The sequence below is a fragment of the Aphelocoma coerulescens genome, chromosome 4 (genome assembly GCF_041296385.1).
Source record: "Aphelocoma coerulescens isolate FSJ_1873_10779 chromosome 4, UR_Acoe_1.0, whole genome shotgun sequence".
NCBI classification, from domain to species: domain Eukaryota; kingdom Metazoa; phylum Chordata; class Aves; order Passeriformes; family Corvidae; genus Aphelocoma; species Aphelocoma coerulescens.
Window position 1 is genome coordinate 36,641,256 of NC_091017.1, and position 17,258 is coordinate 36,658,513.

At 38.3% G+C, this 17,258-nt stretch overlaps 1 long non-coding RNA gene across 2 annotated transcripts in view; it reads left to right on the top strand.

The window, feature by feature from the left end:
* The window catches only part of LOC138109717 (uncharacterized), a 42,158-nt gene that overhangs the window by 14,204 nt on the left and 10,696 nt on the right, over positions 1-17,258 (top strand). For both annotated transcript variants that reach the window (XR_011150686.1, XR_011150685.1), the window contains exons 2-3: positions 10,298-10,497; positions 12,412-12,462. This is a non-coding gene — a long non-coding RNA (uncharacterized lncRNA). The remainder of the gene's footprint in view (positions 1-10,297; positions 10,498-12,411; positions 12,463-17,258) is intronic.

A 17,258-nucleotide genomic window follows, 5' to 3' on the forward strand; every position in this document is an offset into this window, starting at 1 on the left:
GCGGGACCGGCACCCACGACAAACACGCAAGCATGTGATGGGAGACGTTCTAGCAACGAAAGTCACAGGAACTGTGAAATGGTACAATGTAAAAAACAACTATGGATTTATAACACGAGATGATACAGGGGAAGATTTATTCATCCATAGAACTGCCATTAAAAGGAATAATCCTAAAAATTACCTGCAAAGTGTAGGAGATGGGGAAGTTGTTCAATTTGATATAGTGCAAGGAAAGAAGGGTTTACAAGCAGCGAATGTTACTGGGCCTGGAGGTATTCCCGTCAAAGGCAGCCATTATGCACAAAATTATAAACAATATCCATTCCAGCAATTTCCCTACCCACAGCCTAATTTCCCCTTTTACCCTATACCCAATATGAACCCTTTCCTAAGTTTACCCTATCCCCAGTTTATTCCTAATCCGTTTTTCACTCCATGGCTTCCTTATACAGTTCCATTTCCCTACAATTCCTCTCCGATGCCGATGGGGGGATGAAAAGGGGGAGGGAAGGAACCCTGTCCTGCCTCAGTTTCCCCACAGGCATGTCCAGAGAGTTCTGTCTCCCTTCTGTCAGCCCTGAGATGTTCCACAGAATTTGTTTGGACATTTAAAGACTCAGGAGGGTGGCTTGTTTTGTTTTGAAACAGTTCTTGTTATGGTTATCCAGTTGTCTTCATTCTCCTTTTATTAAAATAAAACGGGTGAGATGTTGGGGTCCCTCCCCCGCGCCATGGAGCCCTGAGGGAGGCACGGGGTTTCCCTGCCCCTGCTCAGCCTCGTTCCCCATTGGTTGGTTTGTGTTCCCCTGCGCGGGCAAAGCAGCTCGGGCCCCGACTGTAAGAGTCCCTCAGCAGAGCCCGGCCATGCGGCTGGGGAAATAAACATCTCTGAAACATCTAGCAAGAATCCGTCCGTATATATTTCTTTTCCACGGGACTCCTGGTTGGATATAGGCGTGTTGCAGTATCCCCACTGCAACAGTCACCAGCAACCAAAGCACAGCTGAAGCAGTAATTCTTAAGGAGTAGAAAGAGGAGAATAATCAGACTCAAAAAGTCAAGACCTTATTTACCTAAAGAAATGAGTTCTCCAAGGTAGTTGGTAGGACTACTCAATAAATGCACTAATGTAGAGAAGAACAATGTGACATAAGTGTCTCAAAGAAGCAACAAAACTGCAAGGGAACAGAGACTGCTGCCTGTCTCTTTGGTTGTAAATTGTGCAATCTTCATTCCTTAAAACTCAGCACAGATGGACTAGATATTTGTTACTTATGTGTCTGACTTCCTGATTCTGTGGTTCAGTTACCAAAAATGTCAATGCATATTCCTTTTGTCAAACACTACTACAGCTCCACTAAATGTTTTAGAAATGCTCAACGAATCTTTCCTGAATTCCATCTGTACTCCTGTGAAACACCCCTGTTTCAGCTGCTTTTCAGCCTTTGCTACTGTTTTTTGGGGGGGTCACTGTAGAATTGGGTAGGGGCTGTCTGCAAAATTGACCTGTCTATCTGCTCGTTGCTAGGAATTGATTTTCACCTACTCTTGTTTCCCTCAAAACCTCACCTTCAGGATTCTGTACTTCACAGAAATGAGGAGTAACCTTTCTGATAGCTGTAGTCTTTTAAAGTTCATGATTTATCTATGTAGAAATGAACTAGAGCTCCACTCTATAATGGATTCCATAGTTTTGAATCCCTGTTATACCCATGCATTATTTTGTCTTTATCAGTTTTTCTTGCTCATGGTACAATTTGTTCTACTCTCTGCTGCACTTCTGCTAAACTGAGAATTTGCTCTCTCCCACTAAACACAATTCCAGTAGTGATGTACTGTGCTGTAAAGGCAATGCCCTTAGGTTCAGCAGAACTAAATCCTTCCAACCTCTGTAGCCTTTTGCATTATCTCTTAACAGTTTCAATTCTTTTTCATCAAATTGTTCAATCACAGATACCTGTGATGTTAAGTGTTGAAATAGACATCCCTGAAAAAGAGGCTTAAGCAGTCTGCATTAGACTTTGTTTCTTTTGTTCATTAAGCTGTGAACCACCACCAGAGAAAAATATTCTGGAGTTTCACGTCCTGTCAGTACAGATTTAATGTACATTTATGACACGTTACACTATTCCTCTTAACTGTGCTACAAATATGCTCTAAGATTTTCATGTTTGAATATGCACAGACTTATACAGAATCTATAGAGTCATAGAACCATTAGGGTTGGAAGAGGTCTTTAAGATCATCCAGTCCACCCATCCACCCAGCACTAACACTGTTACCTCCTAAACCACTGAACCACACCTCCCAGTGCCAGATCCAGACACCTCTTAAACATGTCAAGGGATGGTGACTCCACCACCTCTCTGAGCAACCTATTCCAATGCCTGACCATGCTCAAGAGTGAAAGTTTTTTACTAATATCTAATCTGAATCTTCCCTGTCTCAGCTTAAGGCCATTTCCTCTGGTTCTCACTGCAGGCATGGTAGAAGAGACTGGTCCTCTCCTCAGTACACCTTCCTTTCAGGTGGTTGCAGAGAGCAATAAGGTCCCTCCTGAGCTTCCTTTTCTCCAGGCTAAACAACTCCAGCTCCCTCAGCCACTCCTCACAGGACGTTTGCTACATGCTTCATAAGCTTTGCCCCCCCTTCTCAGGACATGATCCAGCACCTCAATGACCTTTTGGAAGTTAGGGGCCCAGAACTGAATGCAGTACCTGATTTGAGTAAACTCAAAGAAGTAGTAGTAGTAGTAATAATAATAATAATAATAATAAAAAATATAAATCAAACTGTTTTATAAAGTATCTGTGAATATGGCCTGATTTTCTAATTATGTATCGCAGCTCCAGGAGCTCTCTTTGTCTTTTGAATTTAACCTGCTTGTAAATCCTTAGCATATGTATGGACTTAGCAATTAAAACAAATGTAACCAGGTTAATTTTCACTTTTGCTTTTCAGTTCAAGATTATTTTATTCTTCAGGAAGAACTATTTTTCCTCTTGAAGTTATTTTGGTGGGGATGTTAGTGACGTTTTTTCAATGAAAAGCTCACAGCTACATTTTCCCATCTAATATTCAATTTGATATCAATAGCGAATCTATAATTCAGAAGGGTTCCCTCAGTGTGTAGGGCAAGATGTCAGCCCTCTGTCATCCCTACATTCAGATTTTGAAGATTAAGGCTTTCTCTAGAAGTCCCTTTCAGTTTGATTTTTTTTTTATAACTTTTTATTTTAATACAGAGCACTGATATGCTGATATTTAATGTGTTTAAATTAAAAATTATTGCAAATTGTTATGTTTGTGGTATCTAAATATGGATATTGGATGCTTGGATCTGTGCATGTTTTTACAGTTAATGCACTTCCTGTCCATCACAGCTTCTTGTGGTTCTGTGATTTTTCTAACTTATTATTGTCTTCCCGTTTTCTAATTCCCCTTGTGATAATCTGTTTGTCCAGTGTAAATGCATCTCAGTTTTCTTCGAACATCTTTTTGACATGTCCTTATTGCTTCTCCTGATTTAGGTTTCTATCTTGTAGCTGTCATTCCAGTAGCTTTATACCTTTGATTCCGATCACTATTTGATCTCTTATAATGGAATCAGTCAGTATGCCATAATTACATGGTGAACGTGTTAAGTGACTGTCAGTCAAAGATTCCTCAAATTTAGAGAAATGAAAGAAATTCTGTTCTTTGAGAGGTGCATGTGATGACAATGATGTCCTTCAAAAGTTTCACTTTTCTTAGGAGCACAGTATTTCTCCTGCATATTTCAGAGACAGGTTTTTCATTCTGTATTAGTACCAAGCTAATGAGTAAATGGAGAATTCCAGGTACTGCTATATTAAAAAAAAACCCCACCTTTTTGTGATTGCTTTTGAGTCCAGTTGGTCATGCATTATTTCATAAGCCTGCATAAATCTTCTCTCATTCTGCAACATTGCCAAAGAACATCAGTTGCTTCTCACTCTCAATAGTGTTCTTCTCTCTGTCTCAATTTCTTTGAAAACTTATTTTTTCAAGGGCTCATTTTGGTATAATGCAACAGCTGTAGAATGTCTGGTTGTAGAGCAGCCACTCAGAAGTTAGAAACATTGCTTCTGCGTGATCTAAATTTCTTCGATTATGTAAAAAATAACCAACACACACCAACACTTTAAAAAACCTGTTGGGAATGTAATGTAACTGACTTTCTGCCTTTAGAGTGTTAAGTGTTGAACTGTCTTTCTAATCAGACTTATCTTGACACAGGTGTTTTTGGGTTTTTTAGATTTATTTTTAATTTATTTTGCCACTTTGCCTTGCCCCTTTGTCTTTTGCCCTCTATGTTCCAACACTGTAGTCTTTCTAGGGAGCTGGTTTATGTCCATATATACCAAAATGACAAGGCTGTTCACTGAACAGTCTGACAGTGATGTTCAGCAAAATCCAAAACTATAGTCAGGGCCCACCTTGAAGGCAGAGCCACGATTGCCTGCAAGAAGATCACACTTCAAGGTCACACTGGGCTAAGGTGCACAACCAGCTCAGGCTGCAAGGGAAAGTATTCATGCAGGGAAGCCTTGTGGCCCTCATTTGAGATGGTGTGGTGTGCTGTGTTGCCTTGGTCCCTATTTTTTAGTGCAGATATTTAGTGAACTCTATACAGTCAAAATGAAGTATTTGAGAAAAAGCTATTAAAAATTCATGAATAATGGTGGGATTACTGTTGTGTAAGAGTGGATGTTTCAGTTCAGTTTGCTGTTTTGGCTCTACTGTGAGGAATTGTATAAGATCACATTAAGGATGCCCAGAGGACATGTGGAATAGGGTCTCCTTGATGACCTGAAGCGAAAAGAATCATCACAAGATAGGGTTTGAAAACTGCTAACAAAGTATCAGAAAAGTCATTAGTTAGGCTGTCAGTGTCTTCTTTCACCTTTCCCCTGAAGCCCTCAGCGATCCTCATGTCTAACCCTTCATCTGTGAGGCTGGAAATTTCAGTCTGCTGCAATGCTGAATTTAAGAGTGCATGGAGAGATGAATAGCCTACTTTTGTCTTCTGAATTAATAAATCTCAGAAACTCTGAATGAAGCTACATCCCAGTGATATCTATAGGCAGCAACCAAAATCATGATGAACATGTCAGTCTTGGGGACACTTTATAATGTTGTATCCCATATCGCTGTTCTATGCCCAGAAATTAATTTTGTGCCTTTCTATGCCTTTAAACTGAGCCTGAGAGGGGAGAGAGGAAAACCGAGCATAGTTTTTCAAAGCAGTTTGCAGTGTGTTTTCATGGTTGAAGGACACACAGATACACACACACACAGACTCCTCTCGGTGCTCGGCTGGGGAGAGAAGCGGGAGGAAGCACACTGCTTGCTTTCTTTCCAGCCAGCTTTCGGCTTTTTTTCTCCAGAGGGAGGCAGAGAGTTGAACTTTTGTTTTCCTGGGACTTTGTTTTTTTCCCTTTTCTCTCTGCTGGACTGTTTCAACATCAGGGAGGACTTTCCACAGAGGCATTGGCCCTGGAGGTGGGCCCACCACCCTGTCCCAGCTCCAAGGAGGGGGAGAGAGAGATCTATGGAAGGACTCTGAAATTTCCCCAGGTTTCTCTCAGCAGAGCGAGAGGTTTTATTATTTAGCATTATTATCCTTTTCCTGTGTGTTTGTTAGATAGTTTTTATCTCTTTCACTTTCCTTCAAGGAAAATGCATTTTTTCCCGAACCTGGTGGGGGAGGGCTGGTTGTAACCTGCCTTATATCAGAGGATATATTTCCAAATTTGCCCAAACCGGCACAATATGTGAATAAAGTTTGGAAGCTGTTAAGATTATCTAGAGGGGATACAAAAATGAAGTAGGGAAATGTGTTCGAAAGGATAGATTGAGCTTGCCACAGAAAGCCTATAATGTCATATGTTTTACTGAAAATTCTGCTCAGTCATGTTCAGAAAGGGAATAGTTCTTTTAGGTGAGAAGATATTACCAGCCTTGCCAGCAGCAGGGAAACAGGGAAGTCATCAGCTTGTTGTCAGCTGCAAGTTCATTGGATCTTGCATCCTCTTCAACATTCCACAGTGGACCAACAGTAGTGTGGTACAGAGGTTTCCTGTGCAAGCAAAGCCTGCTATGACTCTGTGACCCTAGGCTGCCCATAGGCACTATGATGTGGAACTTTTTACACAAATTTTTGTAGGTACTGTTGAGCAGATAACAGGGCTTGATGAACCTTTTGGTATGGCTCAGTACAGTTCTTTTTTTGTTTTGTATAGGTGTTAGGGAAAAGAGGAGATGTGGGTATCAAGTTGACCTCCAAAAATTTTAAGTTGTTTTCATATTAGTTTTCCCTTTTTTAATAGGAGAGCTCAATGCATAACTCATGAAACATCTTAAGTATGTTGTGTGATGTGAGTGAAGGCAGAGAGTGCCTTCCCTCTGGTGCACCACATTGCACAGCTCTGTCATTTGTTCTGTCTGGTCATCTTATAATTTAATAATTTTGTCTTAATGAACATCTAATCCCAGGATTAAATTATTGAAGAAGAGAGTTATTTGAATTACAGCAACTCATCCATGTTGGATACAGGCACTTAAAGCATCCTTAGGCACCTAGTCCTCTTGCAGGCCTATTACAGTTGCATACCGTGTTTGCGTGATGTATCTTCTCATCTCAGGTACTTATTACACATCCAGATGTAGATGGAGAAGGCAGGTCAAGAAAGGTCTGTATTTTTTTCTGTGAGATTGTATGATATCTGGATAAATATGAAGTTCTGAAACTATAAAGGAATACTTAGAGAGAGACAGGGAAGTTACGCAGGTAATTCCAGAAATACGTAAAGTGGTTCTTGGTTACCTTTGCAATTTAAGATCTTGACAAGCTGTTCTGTGAAAACAGTGAGGAAACAGTGTAGAAAATTTAGTAGATGTTTATCTGAATATACCAAGAGTGAAATACTCCATCATCCATCTGTTGATTCCTCCATCTATTCATCTGGTGATAACTGTAGCATTTCCTTTGTCACAAAACACGTGTCACAGATTAGACTTCCTGCTAAGGGAGTCACTTTAAAATGGCAGCCTGCACTGAGAGACATCAGAACAATTCACAGCTGGGCAGATGTTGAAACAGTGCTGGTATAATACAGCATTTTTAAAAGGCATCATAGCGATTCATTTGCAGATTCAGCCTTTGTAACTACAACATTTATCCTGGATTCAAATGAATCGCCCTTAGTCAGGAATCTAAACATGTCTAACCATGCATTGTTCATTGTGAGAACACTTGACTGGAGTGCCTGGGTGTTAAATAATGATCTTAGATGTATCAGTAATACCTCTTTCCTCTTCAGAGGTAGAGTGTCTATTGCATTGGAATCTAAATGAAAATTACTCATTTGGATATCCAAAGCAGTCCATTTTTGCAATGCACATGTCTATGGAAAGCTATATTAGGCCTCTTTTACCTCCTATCTCTAGGAAAAAAGTAAACTTTCCTGAATGATTCTCCAAACTGCGATTTTTTTGGGAGGATCATGACACCCATCTGTTAGGATACACCTTTGGGATACAAGGTGTGAAACCCACACAGGTAACCAGAATTGGGGCTGTTTGTCTCATCTGCCTCAATTCTGGATGCCCTTTTGCTCATGGCCTGCACGTGAAATCTTAAGTGTGTTGACTGTGGATTTGTCTTTTGCATGTCTCCTGGGCAGTTCCAGGAATGTTATGTAGATCCTCTTCAGTGCGTCTTTGGAATGGATGAAGTGATATTGACCACAGATGTATATCCTTGTCTAATGGCAAGTCTAATAACATAGCCAAGTTTCCTCATATTTACTGTAAACTTGGAGTAAATACCTGTGTCTGTTTAGTGGATTAAAAGATATTTGGTAATTTGTTCAGTCACAGGAATGTGATTATGTGCTTGATGTATGTTTTAGTTCAGCCAAGAATATAATGCACCATGGCATGTACACCAGCAAAATCTGAGAGGCCTAATGGTGCCTTGCAGCAAGCTTTCAGGAAGGATGCTCAGGTTCTTAAGCAGTAATTATTTTGTGAGTCATCCTCTGTAAGGAAAGAATTTTTGTATATAAATCAAACTCAAGTTTTGAAGGATTATACTTTGCCTATCAACTACTGATACCCCAAAGTAGATGAATGTCCACCTTAGTAGGTAGATACTCAGTAGGATCTTTCTGAGTCCCTATACAGTAAATGGTAGATGAAAAATAAATAAGATATCTAAGATTAGGAGTGTAGATTTTTTTTTTTTGATCTCTCATGTGCCATAAAAGAAGTGGAAGCTTGTAGGCTGTTTGTTGCTGGGTATGCAGCGCTGACTCCAGTATACGAATGACTGCAAAGCTGGTTATATAGTTTTGCAGGAGATTGCTAGTTAAATTACCTGCCAGGATACACATGTAAGGCTCTTGTGAAACCCATCTCATATTTAGGGCTTGGAAGGGGAGAAATTGCAATGAACTCACCATAAAATGCAACCTTTTGGTGCCTCTAGAAAATTCTATGTGAGGCATTTACTGGCACCAGTAAATGCTGGAATTAAGTTTAGGACAATGAAGGATGTCAGTCAAGGGTTATAACACAGGACATATATTCATAATGTATGAATTGTTGCTTTGGAAATTGCCTGTGCTATGCACAATTAAGTGCTTATTTGACATGTTGCTGTCTAAGTGAAGCAGTGTAAGTGCTGTTTGTTTTCAGAAATATGCTGCATATTCCATCAGCATGTAACGAAGCAAAATTTAATTTCAGTGAAAGCATTTATTAAATTGTTAGTACTCAAAATTAAAGAAATAATAAGACCTACAGAAAAGACTTTAGGAAGAAAGGATTTTAAATAGTATTTGGATAGTAAATATAAAAGAGCATAAACATATGATGTATTGTGGGAAGCCTATCACCAAGACTGAAAGTATATTTATATGTGTATGAACATCTCTGGAAAGTCTGAAGACATTTTCTTCTACTTGTGACAAGGCAAAAAATTTATATTGCTTACTTATAGAATATGGTTTAATTCAAGTTAAACTGATAAATATGCTGGTAGTCTAGCTTCAATTTTTTGCACAAATTTAGTTGGAGTATTAGACAAGAAAGCTATTCAAGCCACCTGCTTTCTTTTATCACTTACCTGGGAAACTCCTAATACTGTTTCTATTTTAGATTTTGTACTTCTCTATGTGTCTGGGACTAAGTATCTCTGCATAGTTTAGAGTTTGAAAGTTGTGCATTCAGGTGACAGCTAAGCTCCATTACAGTTCAGAGATGCAGTGGCTGAACTGCTAAATTCTTCAGAGATTTTTTGCCTTCAGGAATTGTCAGAGTGGGTACTTTACCAAGCAACCAGAGCCAAGGTGGAGGCATCAGAGATTAGTTCAGAATAGCATCTGACTTTTTACCTTTTATAAAACAAGAGTTAGGGTACATCTCAAGATGGTGCAATATTAATTTTTAGGTCTCCTCTGCTCAAAGCTGCTTCTGCTCCTGAGAATGCTGTAATCACTGAGCTGATATGAGATGCTTTTATTTTGCTGTTGAACTTGCAGCACTTGGCAGTAACAAGAAGATTCTCAGAATGAAGAGAGTCTGGGGAAGACAAGATATCACCTGGGAGTGGGAAAGGAAATTTTCCAGTTAATATTTTATATTAATGCATTCTTCTGGTTTATTCAATTTGCTAGTGAGTTGGAAAGTATGTGTATGAGGCAGAGAGACAGGGGAGGACATTTACATATAGTACCCAGGATTGTCAGGGAATTTTAAAGTCAATCAATTCTGATACATTTTCCCCAAACTGATCTTTAGTAAAAATTTTTTCCCCTTGAGCTTAAGCCACTTTTATGTAGTTGTATGAACTGCAGAATATGAGAATTGGCCATCCCACTGGGAGCCGGGACTAGTGTTGTCTCAGAGGTAATAAAAATTTGTATGACATTCATTTAGCATGAAATAGTCAAAGTTTTTTAAAAAATTGTTATTCAGTGTAACCATTTCAATACACAGTAATCTAAAAAGTGCTTATTTTATCTAATATTCTATTTTAGAAGGATGATATTCACACTATAAATATCAAAATTACTGAACAGTTAACAGCATTTAACGCTATCTGTACCTTAAATGATCATCTGCAGTCAGGGGAATCAGATTAATTGTAAAAGGCCAAATAATTCTAATGTGTTTAAAGTCATGAATGACAGTAAAGATTCTAAGTATATGCTTAAATATATCTCTGTCAACACCAAGCATTAACATTTAAATCCTGATCTCATCATAGAACCACAGAATCACAGAGTATCCTGAGTTGGAAGGGACCCACAACAATCTTCAAAGTCTAACTCCTGGCCCTGCACAGCACCACCCCCAAGAATCACACCATGTGCCTGAGATTGTTGTCCAAACGCTTCTTGAACTCTGTCAGGCTGGTGCTGTGACCACTTCCCTGGGGAGCTGTTCCAGTGCCCAATCACCCTCTGGGTAAGGAATCTTTTCCTAATATCCAACCTAAACCTCCCCTGACACAACTTGAGGCCATTCCCTCAAGTTCTGTCACTGGGCACCACAGAAAAGATCAGTGCCTGGCTCTCTGCTTGCCCTCATGATTTTAGTAATCTACTATAGCATGATAGTAGCTGTCAGCAAGTATGTGTCTATTACGTGTGTAATTTTAAACTTTTAAAAGTACTAATAAATATGATAGCTACTCTTCATCCGCTAAAATGGTAGAAGAAATGAAGACAGAAAATAACAGAAGTTTCTGCTGAGATTACATGTCTGTAAAGCTCTGTATTCTGAATTATTACACTATGTGCATAATTTATGGTTTTTGATCCCTTAGTAATTAGAATCTAGATTCAAAGTGTAATTATTAATCTTTATAAGCAGTCAAGCAAGCAGGTCAGACACCTCCAAAGAGTAAATCACAATGCTTAAAAGATTTCGTCTTTCCGGTTATGGCATACAGCATTTGAATAGCATAGTGTGGGTAATCTCCCACACTAGCTTTGTAGGAAACAGGTGAGCTCCAGAATTAGGGAAGAGCACAGACATCCCAGACCTGAAGAACTGGCAGAGCCCTCTCATCTCACAGGTTTCAGAATGCCAGCAGGCGCTGAACACAGTTTCAGCACCTCCCTATCCATCCCCCAGCTGTGTGGTAGATTAAAAACCTGCATGTCATCCAGAATGTTTTGATTGTGTGAAGCTACATTCAGGGATGTAGGAAACTTCATTATCTAGTACAGAGGCAATGAGTACATTTAGATGACTGACAGGTCTGACAGGATTGTGCAGTAAGTGGTCTAAATTATTGCACTGAATTTGAGAACAAATACCTATAAGCCAAATGCAAAACTTTGGTGTGGTTTTTTGGTTTTTTCCTGAGGAGCTTCTGAATGGGTTTGAGCAAAAAAGCAAGCTTTCCCAGTAAGATGATACCATTCAGAACGACAAAGATCCAGACCTGAAATTTTAGGAGGGCCTTAAAAAAATCTCTTGGCTTCAGAAGTTATTTTTCAAAACTGTGAGCAATGAAATTAGAGTTTGCATGTAATACCCATAAACAACATCTAATAAAAGAAGGGTAACTAAAGCCACATTTTGCATGGGAAACATGAAGAAAAACTGGCTTTGTCAGTGGAGGAGTAACTGGCACTTGCATCTATACTAAGAAAAAGTGTAGGAAAGAGGCTGGGGAAAAGGAGCTCTCAAGCAGAATAAAAAAGATGAATAAATGATCCACATAAGTCTTCAGTTGCAGACATGTGAAAAGGGATTTCCAGTAGGTATCCTCTCATCTTTAGGCCTATCACCTTTTGCATCATCAGCTTCATTGTCTTCAGACTGCTCCACTCCCTCTCACACATAGGTTGCTCTTACATTGGTGTATGGCTTGTATAGCCCTGTAGCAAGAGAGTCTCATTCAAATTCATTTAAAGTTTATCTGCATCAGACATGACCTTTATCCATTACTGTTATTGGTTTCTATGTATTGATGGAAATTCAGTCTGCTCAAATTGTCTGGTATTTACAAAGCTGGAAGTTAAGCTGTAATATAGTTATGACAGACGTCTTTAGAGTTACTAAGATGTATGGTTTTTAGGTATTTCATTAGTTTCCTAAAACAAAATTATTTTCAATTTCTTGTAATATCAAGAAGATATGAAATATGTCAGCATCAGAACAGACCAGATTTATTACCTGGAAAGGTTATCTCAGTTTTACTCCTCAGTTATTTCAGCAACTTGCAAGAAAGCAACAAGAATGTGCATAGTTTGAGCTTAGATGATGAATTTCCAAGATTATTTCATATTGACAGTTAATTTTCCATTAATAGATTGCTGTCTGACTGAGTGATTAGTTAACAAATTCAAACCCTTTCCCATTATTTAGGTCTGAAATATGAGGAAGGAGAAAGGTCGCAAGGGAGAAAAGCCGTCAAAGGTATGTGTGGGACGAAAAGTTAAAGCTAATCTAACTATTTAATAGTTGGGTGGCACTAGATGGTAGAAAAATGTCAGAGTGGCAGAAATCCCTCCCCAGCAGAGCTGATTTGATATCTTTGACAGTGTGATAGATAGCTGTGCAACAGACTGTACTGGTTTGCCAGGAGATGATGTGAGCCTCTTTCAGCAGTTTGTGCCATTTCACGCCAGACGTTGGCCGGATTGGTTCATTAGCTAGGGAGCCCTCCTGGTGTATTTCACTGCCTTACAGATACAGCCAATCTATTTCTCATGCAACAGATATCAGGAAATAGCTGCTCTGTTGATTTGTTTCAGATTTGTACACTAGTGTAGCAGCAGGCAGAAGTTCAAACTATAAAGCTGGGAAAAGATCCATAACTGGCAATTAGCAGTAATTGTGATAGCTATAACACATTCATATCACACTGGTTTCAAAATGCAGTTCTTTGGCACTTGAGTACATTTAAGGAAAGCACAAATTATTTTTCTGCCATTATCCCTTTTCACTACTGTAACAGTATTTGGAAGACGTGAACAAACTACATTTACAGGGAGAACATTTCCTTGGAGAGCTGTCCTCTGTTGTTTTCATACTAGTGGAAAATGAGAAAAAGAACAAAACTCATGGGCCGTATTCAGGAATTCTGGATTTCTGTGGATTCTTGCATGCCAGTGTAACTTCTTTTTCTTTCTTTTTCTTTTTTTTCATCCTTTGACTTTAAGCTTCATGTTCCATGTTGCATCTATGTCTCCTTTATCATGGACTCAGCACTGGTGAGGCTCCACCCTGAACCCTGTGTTTAGTTCTGGGTGCCATTGAGTTGCTGGAGTGTTTCCAGAGAAGGGCAAGGGAGCTGGTGAAAGGTCTGGAGCACAAGTCTGAAGAGGAATGGCTGAAGGAGCTGGGGGTGTTTAGCCTGGAGAAAAGGATGCTCAGGAGACCTTATTGCTCTTTACAACTACTTCAAGGAAGGTTGTTGCAAGGTGGTTGTTGGCCTCTTTCCGCTCATAACAAATGACAGAATAAGAGGAAATGGCCTCAAGTTGCACTAAGGCAAGTTTAGATTGGATATTACGAAAAATTTCTTCACTGAAAGGGTTGCCAAGCATTGGAACAGGCTGGACAGGGAAGTGGTGGAGTCACAGTCTCTGGAAGCGTTCAAAAGGGCATAGATGTGGTGCTTAGAGACATGGCTTAGTGATAGACCTGGCAGTGCTGGGCTGATGGTTGGACTCTATGATGTTAGATGTCTTTTCCAACCTTAATGATTCCATGATTTTATTATTTTAGTCTAGAGTACCCTGAGATCTAGTTTAGCACTTTGCTTATGGCATTGAGCAACATGCCACTGTGTAAAGCTTTCCAGATAAACTAGAAGAGTACTCACAGGAGCCAGGCATTCAGATGACCTTGGTACAGGAAATAACAGAACTTCTTCAGCTGATAATCTCTGACAAGCATTTGCAGCTAACCAGCTGTGTGTTACCAGCACATTGACTAAAGATATTACTGAGCCCTGCCGCCTTTTAATTTATTGTTTCTGTTAATGGCATCTAATCTCCTGCATAAATCACAAATATCTAATGAAATTTATAATCATTGGTGTCTGCAATTAGTAATTTACCCATAATATATAAACTTTTAAAATGCAAGAACCTTCTCTGACTAATTTTTAGCATATTTGGTTACTACCCTTATACAAAGAAACAAATTCTGTTAAATATTTCTGCTAATAGCATTGCTGATGGCATTGAAGTGGACACGATTACTTGTGAAGTTTCAAACAAATTAGAAACTTATCATATTTATTTAGTAAAAATCTTATGTTTGAATAATTTATAATCCTGGAATAAAAATTATTATTATTTTCAAATAGTTAAATCTGTATGCGATTCTCTGAAGAATTGCTCTATTTAATCTTTTGAGTCACTTTTATACTAGTCTGGGGGATTTTTTAGTTAACAATTTTTCTTGATAAGTTATTTTATATTAAGCTTTTTAACACAGATATGTACTTAGTATTTGATGAAAACCATGGGAAGATTTCAATGTTTACTTGGGGTATTTTTTATACTTTGATTTGTTCTCATTTTCTTGTTTGCCATGATTATTCATCCTCTTCATAAAAGAAAAATACTTCTATCTTGTTCTGCCTGTATTAGGAAGTTGGTCTCTAAAAAATATTTTTCAGCAACAGATCTTTCTTCTATGAATGTAGCAAAGGAATGTAAATATTTGCTGCTCAACAAGGTGTTATGAACCAAATCTACTTGGACCATAACGAAGTCCAAGGATCAGTTACAGAATATACGCTGATGCAGTGTCATTATGTCTTGCATATGCAAGTTTATTCTTCAATTTAGACCTGGTAAAGATTGCAGTAAAATAATATTCTAATTATATAATTAAAAAGGTTAATAACAAAACAAACAAAATAAAATTTAAACAGTCTTTACCAATATGAAATTAATTTCAAGAGCATTTCCTTACTGACAAGACATAAAGTATTAAAACTAATACTGAACACAAAAGGTCCCTGATAGAAATTCAAATCTAAACACCAGCCCCAATTCTAAAGAAAGCTTCAGCAAAAGGCAGAGGAAATTTTGACCCATCGGTAATGAGCATAATATGATATCAGCCAAGTAAGAATCCTTCTCTTGTTCATTCTTTTGTCTTGTATCACGATAGTCTCTCAGATCTGTGCTGTTTCCTGCTGAACTAATTTAAAAGTCAGTTGTAGTGTAAACCTCACTTCCTTTTTTGGGCTTGTAATAGAAAGGCTTCCTATTAAACTCTTCAGATGACATTTTTAGGGAATCAGTGCCCCAAGAAATCTTTGATAGTTAAAAAGTACAGTAAATGAACAAGTGTTGATTTAAGTTACATTTAATTTTGGCAGGTTGTTAATCAAGATGGTGTTATAATCTCCCATGCTGAAACTTGACTGTGGCAAGAAATCAAACCACTGATTTAGTAGCTGAGGAAATCATGAACTGTAGATAATAATTCTACATATGGAATATACGTGCAACAATTTATTATTAAAAAAGAGTTTAGTTGTGGAGGTTAAGAAATCTGAGGGAGTGTTATGGATCTGATGCAAAAACGAAGGAACGAAATATAGTTCCTATATGGTGCCTACAAATATGCTGCTACTGAAGGCACCTGAAGGGAAGAAAAAGCAATGAAAAATGTCAAAATATCAATCTATTTAAAACCTGTTTTGATTACAATTGAAATTTCATTCTTGTATTGGTAAATACTGTATTGTACCGCTTAAATTGTCAGCTGATGATTTATCTGGATAACGCTTCATCCCTTCACATATTAAGAGAGGTGGTGGAGGTGGTGAGGTGCTGGAGTGGACATAATTTTGCAGTTGATATCTTACTGCATGCTGGAGTGTCCTCCTGATTACCTTTCAACATATAAAGATTTTTGTGTGTGTCCTGCATTTCCAGCTCACTGTCAGCCTGGAGGCAGCAGTGTTTTGGTTTGTATACTCATCACAATACAGCCTTGTTGTTACCCATTTATCTTAAAATTCCAGTTCCTTCAATACAGATAATATTTTATTGTTTTTGCCTAGAATATTGAAAATAGGCAAACAGTTAAGACTATTTATAAAAGGCATAGAGATATGAAAAAAATTGCTTGAAATAAGAACAAACTAGAGGATTTCCTTTCTTCTTTCTTCAGATGATTTTTTTTCTTTCTCTTCTAGCAAAATATTTATCAAGGTTTCTTCTTTGAGTGTGTATTACATTCCAAGCTGCACCTTTAGAGTGTTAACCTTTCTAAACTTCACCACAGAGCACTCCCGGAGGATACCTCCTTCTGTTGTCTTTGTTAACCTTTATAGACCATCACTCTTTTGAAACTTTCCACAGACTTCAAACAGATTAATTCTTTCTACTTAAAATTAATCCAGGAGACAGTTTAACTGTTCTTCCTCAAAATAAACTGCTCCTGTTTAGAAGAATGTCTTGGTGGAGGTGCCTTCAAGTGTTTTAGATGGTTTTGGGTGTCTGACCCAGCCTCTAACTGATGACCCAGGAGGGCACAGGTTCACTGTAACTCCTGAGAGATGGCAAGATCCCTGTGGTTGTCTTGGATACCTCAGAGCATGGGATCAAGCTCAAATTAAGACTTCTAGCTTTTCTGTTTGATTGTTTTATTTTGTCTGAAACTAGATGTGATTATAAATGTGCACTCTGGGCAGCGGCAGAGAGTTGTGAGTAACTGATCCTCCAGTCACTTGTCTTAAGGATATTATAAGAACGCTGCACATAAATGCAGCACAGCTGAATAAAGTCAAAGGGTTTAGGTAAACAGTCTCTCATATTTCAGAAACGAGAAGATCTCTGTTAAGATGAAATCATGGCAGTAGCATCTGGGTAAAAATATGGAAAAAATAAGTCTGCAATGATTTTTTTTATTCTTAAAAAAAATTAAATAGCTGTGTGCCGTACACATGTCCATCAATGTACTCTCAGAGGCTTCTAATTAATTTGCAAAGCGTACTGCAAACTCTGAATAACTACCTGAATAAGTGATTTCTATGGAAAATGAATTTCCAAGACACGTTAGAAGTATTAATTGTAGTTGAATGCATAATGTCCCTCTTTATAATTTCTTTCCTGGAAATGACTTCCTCATCTCCTAAAACACAGAACATCATCTGTCTTTGCTGACTAGTTACTGCTGCGTGTATGTTTCTCTCATGCCTAGAAAGATTTTTATTTCAATTTTTCTGTTTGATTCCTACC